This window comes from Oreochromis niloticus, linkage group LG12 (genome assembly GCF_001858045.2).
Source record: "Oreochromis niloticus isolate F11D_XX linkage group LG12, O_niloticus_UMD_NMBU, whole genome shotgun sequence".
NCBI lineage: Eukaryota > Metazoa > Chordata > Actinopteri > Cichliformes > Cichlidae > Oreochromis > Oreochromis niloticus.
The window spans coordinates 36,323,187-36,332,594 of NC_031977.2; positions in this window are offsets into that span (position 1 = coordinate 36,323,187).

Here is a 9,408-nt window from a genome sequence, read left to right on the forward strand (position 1 = left end):
TTCTGCTTGCTGGATGCTATTATTGGATGTTACACCGTTCCAACAGAGCGGTGGGAACAATTCAAAGGGCCCCAACGATGCACTTTACTTTTCCCTGAGCTCAGGTGATTTTCTTTTGGCCAAAGGACCTTGAAAGATACATATTTGCATTTATTTTTATTTTTATTGGGACACTGAATGGAAAGACACTAAAAAAGGGCTTATTATTTAAAATTGTGTCAAATAAATGTGTTTATGTTAAGTGAGTGTGGTGTCCATTGTGTGCTGGAAGCCTTATTGTTCCTGTGGTGGAGCAGCTACTACCAATCTTCTTTACGAAACTAGCCTCTGATGGGATACAGATATTTGGGACACATTTGAATTCTTGTAACCTATTTCTAGAGAAGCTGTGATTCTGGGCCTAGACATCGGGGTGAAATTGATGATACCGACACCTAGTGAACTGCCCAAGGTCAACAGTCCTGATTTCCAAGCCTTCAAGCGTTGGCTTAAGTACAGATTGCATTACACAAACAGTGAAGGGGAGAGTGGGCATCCCTGCCTGGTGCCCCTCAGGAGACAGAAGCTGGAGGATGTTTGGTCATTTGTTCTGACACAAGCTGTTGGGGAATTATATAATATTTTTAACCAGTTAATGCAAGAGGTTCCAAAACTCCAAAAGTTGCAAATAGAAATTTCCAGTTAACTCTGTCAAACGCTTTTTCTGCATCTAAAGAAAATATTGTAGTTTCAAGGTTTTTACTGTATGAGTAGTCTGTTAAATTAAGTAATCTACGTGTATTTGTTGATGAGTGCCTACCTTTTATGAAACCAGTTTGGTCAGGATGAATTAAGAGGGGGGTTATTTTCTCTAATCTCTTTGAGAGAGCTTTGCAGATTATTTTAAGGTCTACATTTATAAGGGATATTGGACGATAGCTTGAGGGATATACAGGGTCTTTGCCTGGTTTTAGCAGGAGATTAATGTTTGCAGAATTCATATTTGATGGAAGTCTGCCATTTTCTTTGATTTCCAACAACGTTCTGTAAAAAACTGGTGCTAGAATCGTCCAGAATTCTTTGTAGAATTCTGCAGGAAAGCCATCTGGACCTGGAGCCTTATTATTGGGCATACTTATCAGGGCTTCCTGGAGTTCACCTGATGTCAGTGGTGAATCCAGTGCCATTGCTTGAGAGTCTAATAATTTTGGGAGAGTTATGTTGTCCTAAACACTGATCAATTTCCTTTTTAGATGGGTTTATTTGTGGTGAATACAATGTTTTATAGAAATCCCTGAAAATGTTGTTTATTTGTTTCGGTTCATATATTGTGTTCCCAGATGAATCTTGAACAGCACATATAGTTGTTTTCTATTTATTTATTTTTAGCTGGTTTGCTAGAAATTGACCGGATTTATTACTATGTTCATAATTTTGTAAGCGTAGTCTTTGTACTAAGAATTTTGTTTTTTTTTTATTAATTATCTCATTTAATTCTAGTTTTGTTCAATTCAGTTCAGTTATTTTGTTCAATGTTTCCTGATCTTGGTGGGACACGTAGTCTTCTTCTAAGGATTTGATGGTTTTTTCTAATTCCTGAATATTTTTGTTTTCTTTTTTCTTTTTATGTGATGAGAAAGAAATTATTTTACCTCTCATCACGGCTTTCCCTGCTTCCCAGAGGACAGATGCTGATGTTCCAGGAGTGTCATTGAAGTCTAAATATGAAGTCCACTCTTTTTTAAAGTATTTGATAAACTCTTCATCTTTAAACAGTGATGTATTAAATCTCCAGTTTTTACTTGGCGTAGTATTATTCTTGTGCATTAGTGTTAAAGATACAGGAGCATGATCGCTGACAGCTATAGGGTGAATCTCAGTGTCTGAAATGTCACTCAGCAGTGAGCTGCTGACCAAAAAATAATCCAGACGAGAGTAGGAGTGATGAACATGTGAGAAAAAAGTATATTCCTTACTGGTGGGGTGAAGGGAGCGCCATGCATCGCAAAGACCAAAGTCGCTCATATACTGTTTGATTATATTTGTGGACTGCCAATTACGCTGAGTTCCTGCTGTGTTGAGCCTATCCATTCCTTCATTTAGTCCCAGGTTGAGGTCGCCTCCAAGAACAAGTGTGCCATCTAAGTGTTCAGAGGGCACTGAAAAAACCGTGGAAGAATGAGGGATCATCAACATTTGGACCAGATACACTTACAATACCTAGCTTTTTATCAAGTATAGATAGTTTAATGATTAAGAATCTGCCCTCTGGATCTATAACTGTATCGAGTACTGTGAAATTAATATTTTTATGTATTAAAATTGCTATTCCCCTTTGTCTAGAATTATAACAAGCTGAGAACACATTAGGAAACTCAGGTGTTTTAAGTTCATTCGAACCTCTAAGACACATGTCAAAGTCAAGGCCTGCGGGCCACATCTGGCCTGGCGTACATTTATATCTGGCCCGCGAGATCATTTTATATAGATGTACTATTATTGTTATGCATGGCCCGGCGATATGAGGCGCTAATAATATACAAACTACAGATCTGATAATGCAGCGCTGCAGCCTCCTTGCTGACCGCTAGGCTAACGGGGAACATTCCCGCGTCATTCAAGTCAAACTTCTGCGAAGGTAGCCACTCACAATGGTGGAGAGAAAAGTTGATTCTGAAAGCAGAGCCTTTCAGCGCCGGTGGGTGACTGAATATATGTTTACAGACATTGCTGGTAAACCCATGTTTCTTATTAGTGGAGCTAATGTGGCTGTAATTAAGGAATTTAATTTAAGACAGCACTACGAGACAAAACATCAGGATAAGCTGAAAAACCTAAATGCAGAAACTACAGAAAGTAGAAGAGCTAAAGAAGAATCTGACATTTCAGCAGACGTTTGTCACCAGAGCAAAATCACAAAGTGAAGCTGTTGTGAAAGCAAGTTTTACTGTAGCAGAGGAGATAGCCAAATCAGCCCGGTACCACTCTGAAGAGCTGCATGATGAAGCTGTGTGACGTCTTGTGTCCAGACAAAACGCAGCCTGAGCAGAAATACGATTGCTGATCGGGTTTGTGAGATGGCCACTGATTTAAGAAAACAGTTGTGTGAAAGAAGCAAAAACTTTATTGCATACTCTCAATAACGTGTGGATGAAAGTACAGACATGATGGACATTGCACAGCTGGCCATCTTCATCATTAAATCGATGCACGGGACAACGACAGGAAAAGACATTTTTTAAAACTTATGTCAAAGTGTAACCGACATGAAACTGCCCTGGGACAAACTTGTTGGACTAACAACAGATGGAGCGCCGGTGAAAAAAAGTGGACTAGTCAGCAGGATGCGAGTAAAGATGCAGGAGGAGAACTGTACCGGTGAGTTAACAGCATATCACTTTATCATACACCAGGAAACGCTGTGTGGTAAAGTCCTAAAAATGGAGCATGTAATGATCACCGTGACGCAAACCATAAATTTTATCTGAGCTAAAAGTTAAAATCACCATCAATTTCAGTCTTTTATGTGGGAAATAGATTCAGAGTTTCCCGACATTCCTCATCATACAGAGGTCCGTTGGCTGAGTTGGGATAAAAATTCTCAATCGTGTTTTTGAGCTCAGCAAGGAAATCTGTCAGTTCATGGACATGGCATGTATGATGCGGTGAAGGCGTTTCAAGTGAAGCTGTCACAAATGCACCAGTGCAACCTGCCTCACTTTCCCTGTTGCCAAGTAATGTGAACCAAGTCAGCGCACTTTGCTGAACTGCACCTGTACAGATTCAGATGGAGCTGCAGTGTAATGATACACTCAAGGGAAAGTACGACACTGAGTGACCCGCACAGTTTATTAGTTCCATTCCTGAAGCAATGCCCAGCTCCGTCTACATGCAGCTCGAAACTTGTGTATGCTTTTATTTATTTTTTCTGGGGTTTTTGGCAGCATGTTCATATTTCTAACTTGCATAATTTTGACAGGATATATTTTTATGAAGAGCAAAATAGTTAAAGTTTATTTTTTTTAAGTTTATTTAATCTGGAATAATATTCCTGTCTGTTTTTATTCATATTTATGTTTAAAAAAACATTGTTTTAGTGTGTTCAATAAATGTTTATCACTCAAGTGTGCCTTGAGTTTTGGCCCCCTGTGCAATTGAGTTTGACACCCCTGCTCTAAGAGGTCTGTGGGTCTCTTGTAAAAGGACAACATCTGCCTGTAGTTTTCTGAGTTGGTTAAATATTTTTAACCTCTTTTCTCTGGAAACAGCTCTATTTACATTCCATTCACTTGTTCGTAAATAAAGAGAAGGAGAGAGAGAAAAAATGTGTGGTGAGATGCTCCCTGAGTCTGACTACCGGTATGTGTGTGCATATTTACTAATATGAGTACGCTTGGCTTAAGTGTGTGTATCCTGTAGGTCTGTGTGCGCTGTCTGACTGATGTAAATGTGCTGCCGTTGAGCGCATGACTGTGCGTGATCGTGCTGTGCGTTGAAATAAAGGATGTTGTTGGTGGATGAGTGTGGAAGCAGGTGATCGAAGCAGTGAAAGAAAAATACAAAAGAAAGAAACCAAGGACAAGGGTGAGCATCATAAAAACAAGAGTGGGAAAAAGAGAGAAAAAAAAACGAGAACGAAAAAAACCCCGGAAACATTCCAATCAAACCATTGACGGAGAGTGACGGTGTTAATTCTGCTATCAAATCACACTTAAGATGTGATTTGATACTAGTAAGTTAAACAGATGTTAATGCAAGTTAGTGTGCGTGGATAGGGAAAGGGTGTAGCGAATTCTTATCTGGTGTGAAGTTAATACAGCCACGGAGTGATGTCGGGGTCGCGGTGGAGCTGTCCGTCCACGTACAGCCGGTCCACAGCGATGACAGCGCGGGAGCCCTTCTGGATGAAGCCGCGTCGGATTGGGAAGAGGACCCTGCGTCGTTCCAGGATCTCTTTGGGGAACTGGTCGTTCACGCTGAAGTCCGTTCCGTTTAATTCCCTGCCGCGGCTTTTCACCTGTTCCTTTTGTTTGAAGTGGCCGAATTTGGCCACAATAGGACGTGGTCTCCCGGCCGCAGCCCGCATGGGGCCGATGCGATGCACCCTATCGAAGACAATGTTCTTCACAGTGTCCTCCGGCAGCTTCAGGTGGGTTTTAATGAAGCTTTTCACCGTAGTCTCCGCGTTTTCTCCAGCAGCTTCTGGAATACCAGAAAATACCAGATTATCACGCATGCCATGAGCTTGTAGATCAATAACTGTTTCTTTTATTTTTTTATTTTCTCTATTTAGCTGAGTAACATTGTCTGTGAGACATTTCACCGACTCCCTTAGCGTGGCATTTTCAGCAGCGAGCGTTTCCACCTGCTGCTGGCTGAACTCCAGGGATTCTCGCAAGGATTTAAATTCCCGGTGAAGAATCTCCACCAAGGACAGCCTTGCATCGAAACTGGACAATTGTTGGTCGATTGACTCCAGTATGTCGACAATATCTTTGCCGGCTGGCGATGTTGTGCCGGGGGAATCTGCCGGGCGAAGTCTTTTCGACGACGGTGTGTCAGGTTTGGCCGGGGAAGCTGCACGCTGAGCCTTCTTCATCACGAGATCCTGGAAGCACCGATCAATGTAATCTTGGAGAGCCTCTACACTCTCCCCGTTGTTCTACAGGGTGTTGGAGATGATTTGGACAAATGTTGTTAGTTATAAGGCAATTGATAAGTGTATTTGGTGATACTGAAGCTTAAAGGAATTTGTTCAAATCTAAACTACCATTCTCTTTAATTTTCCGCCAAAATCTCCGGCGTCTGACGTCAGTTACAACATGAGTCGCTTACCTTGTCTGTCACTTCCGTCACTTACCTCCCCTTAAACGTCTCTGCACGGCCCTGAAGAACAGTCTAACACCTTGGATAAGTATAGACTAGAAAAGCAGAACTAAGGAGGAGAGCGTAAACCCCCGGCGCAACACACTTCAAACCTACCTACAAAGTGCACACTCATGACACTTGACATGACCCCCCCCCCACACACACACACACACACACACCCCCATACAGTGCAGACAGGAACACACACACATTGCAGACAGAGACGTACATCACACGCACACATCCACAATTAAGATATGCAATTAAGAAAAGGGGTTAAAGATAGGGCAAGACCTTAAAAGGAAAGGTAGAAGACGATAGATGAGGAGGAAGTTGTTTTGATCGAAACTATGTATGACGTATAGGCGAACGTGATAACAGAATAACAGGAAATGTGGGAGGTAAATAAGGAACTTTGGAATATTATAAATGTAACAGTTCGAAGGACTGCCCTTCGAATCTGCAAGAGCCTTCATGCTGAGCTGATTCCCTTCTGCGCAGGTGTTGAAATAAAGAAGTTGATTGAATTGAAGAAGTCTGTCTCAAGTCGTTCATTTTGTTTTTTCACCAGGTCAGAAAAAAGGATCGGGAGAGGCGACAGCACGCCGACATTTTACTGTATGTAGTTTATCCTTAGCCAGCAGTTTTAAATTTCCTTCAATGTCGCCTGCTCTGGCCCCTGGAAGACAATTGACTATGGTTGCCGGTGTCTCTAGCTTCACATGTCTGAGAACAGAATCACCAATTACCAGAGTTTGACCCCCGGCGGGTGTGTCGCCGAGTGGGGAAAAACGGTTAGACACATGAACAGGTTGGTGGCGTACCTGGGGCTTCTGTTTAAGACTATGCTTCCTCCTCACCATCACCCAGCTGCCCTCTTTCCCCCGCTGCTCAGGGCCTGCCGGAGGACAGCTAGTGGGGCCTATACTACCTTCGACTGCTACAGGGGCCTGGCTAGCTACGGGTGTATCAAGGGTGCGAAGCCGAGTCTCCAATTCAGTAATCCTGGCCTCCAGAGCTGAAAATAGGCTACATTTGTTACAGGTATCAAAAGGAGGCTGAGGAGGGGCTAAACATCTGACACAATGAGCAGGAAAGTGTAGGAGGGACAGGTGAAGTAGCCATGGTGCTAACGAGTCGGCTACGAGCTAAGCTAAGCTAACGAAACAGTAGAGACACAGTGAGTGAATACTTTGGATATAAATTAGGTAGTGAGTACACAGAGAGTGTGCTTCGGATGAAGCACGTGAAGATTACACTATGAAGTACAGTAAGAAGATATCTAAAAGTTTTTAAATAAATTGCTATGCAGATAAGCTACACAAAAACACCACTGTGCGTTGGAACAGGAAGTGATAGAGTGAACACGAAGTGACAGTTTGGTTTGTACTCAGATAAGCCAGCATTAGTTAAGTTCAGTTCTGGGCCCGTATCCCTAAAGAATCTTTGTGCAAAAAGTGGCTCCTAGCGGCCAAATTCTAAGAAAATTCTCAGAGTCATGACGTTTTCTTAGAATTTCCCCTAAAAGTGACACGACAATCCCAGTTAATATAAAAGCTATTCCTCAAGATTCCTAGCGCTTAAAAGGGCTCCTAAGGCGAGACCTGCTAAGAGCAGGGAAGAGGACTTTTAGTGGCTTAGGAGTTCCCCTAAGCAGCTGCACAAAATGGCCAACAGAAGAGGCAGGAGAGATACCTTTATGTTCGTTCACCAACTGGGCCAGCAACAAACCTTGCTCCTCAGTCCAGTTCGGCTTGCGAGTCCTTTTTTTCTCCATTTTCTGTGTTTGTAGGATATTTGTTAACAAGCCTTTATAAATAGACCAGCCAGCAATCACAGACATTGATAAAAGCTGAGCCATGTTACCCTCGTTAAGACCACACTGGACTTGTAACGTTGTGATTTCTACTTCATTAGCCCCTTGAGATAGGCCATCTTGTTTTCAATGGGGTCCATATGGGAGTGAAAGTACAAAATATGCCAGCTAGGATATTGATATGAGCAAATAAGACACGAATCATTATTTGAACAGGGTGTAATGAGTTTAAGTTTTCACATATTTTAGATTCTAATGTTAGGCTATAACCCCTACAGCTTACTATTCATTTTCCAGATATTTTCTTGAATGTGAAATATTATTTACAATTATAGTCAGCATAACATTAGAGTGTATAATCATGTTTATTGATTTGTGGGTACATCCTTTGCTCATTCTCACCAAAAGCTCATTTCCATCAAACTTGTAGGATCAACCAATCACGGCTTTTGAAATGATGACTCATACCTAGCAACGGGGTCAACCACACCTCCTCACTAAGATAGGATTTTTCATCCATTCCTTGCTCAGAGTTCACTGAAAATGTTCTGGAATCACTTTTAAGCTAAAACTCCTGGCAAGGAATTTTTAGGTTAAGTTAGGAGCTCTCTGAGGGGATTCTCAGAATCTTTAGGGATACGGGCCCAGAAGTGCTCCTGAATCAAACAAAGTTCTTTAACTTAAAGTTGTTGTAAGTTTTTTAGTACTGTGCCTTCTCATGAAGGTGAATTCAGGTGAAGGGCATTGTCTCTTCCTGTGGCACACTGAAAACTCTGATCAGCTTCTGAGGGTTAGAAGGTGATCAGGTTCAGTAGTGACTCACCATCTGCTTTGTCATAGAGAATTCCAAAGGTTTTTCCATGGAATCTCAAAATCACAACCTATATACAACAGGAATGTTACTGCCTTAAAATCAGTATATTCCAGTATTCAATTGCCAGGAATTTAAAACTGACTCAACATACTAGTAACACATTAGTAAAGTCATACATTAATTTTTTAATTACAATTTTTAGTACAGTATTCTGTTTTTATATCACTCATGACTTTCTGAGCTTTAAGTCCTTTATCAGCTATTGGGAAAGGTTAAAAATGTGTGTTTAAGACATAAATATGGATTTAAATAATAGTGAACATCAAGAGATAAAAAAAAAAATCATAAATTATGGGATTACAGCTCAGTTCATGTTTTAAAAAAGGTAAAAATGGACATCCCAGTAATATTTTTTTTTGTTTATTATGTATTTAATAACTGATTCAGTGGTTATCTCACTACACTTAATATGTTCTATGGCATTACTTAAAGATACCACTAGGTGGCGCATAGGTAAACCCCCTTAGAGGTAAGCCTGCAGAATTTAGGTTGTAAACAAGCTCATGATCTGTGCTTCTTTATTTTAATACACAATTGCACAATTTAGGATCACATCCCTCCCTGACACCTGCCAGGCCAGGGGGGCAACACTATGATCATAAAACATCAACAGTACATATTTTACCATGGATTTTACATGAGTGATTAGCTTTAGATCTTGGAATGTCTTGATGCATGCTCAATCATCCAGGTAAGTAAATCCCAAAAAGTAGATTCTGTTCATTTAGACGTAGCGTTTTCAGTGGGAGAAATGTTGCATCACTCATCCAAGTGACTTCTTCAGTCTCAGCAGGTTTCCCCAACCTTAAAAACAGTACATATGCATAATGACTGAAACTAGCACCACTGGTGAACAATGTAAGATCAGTTT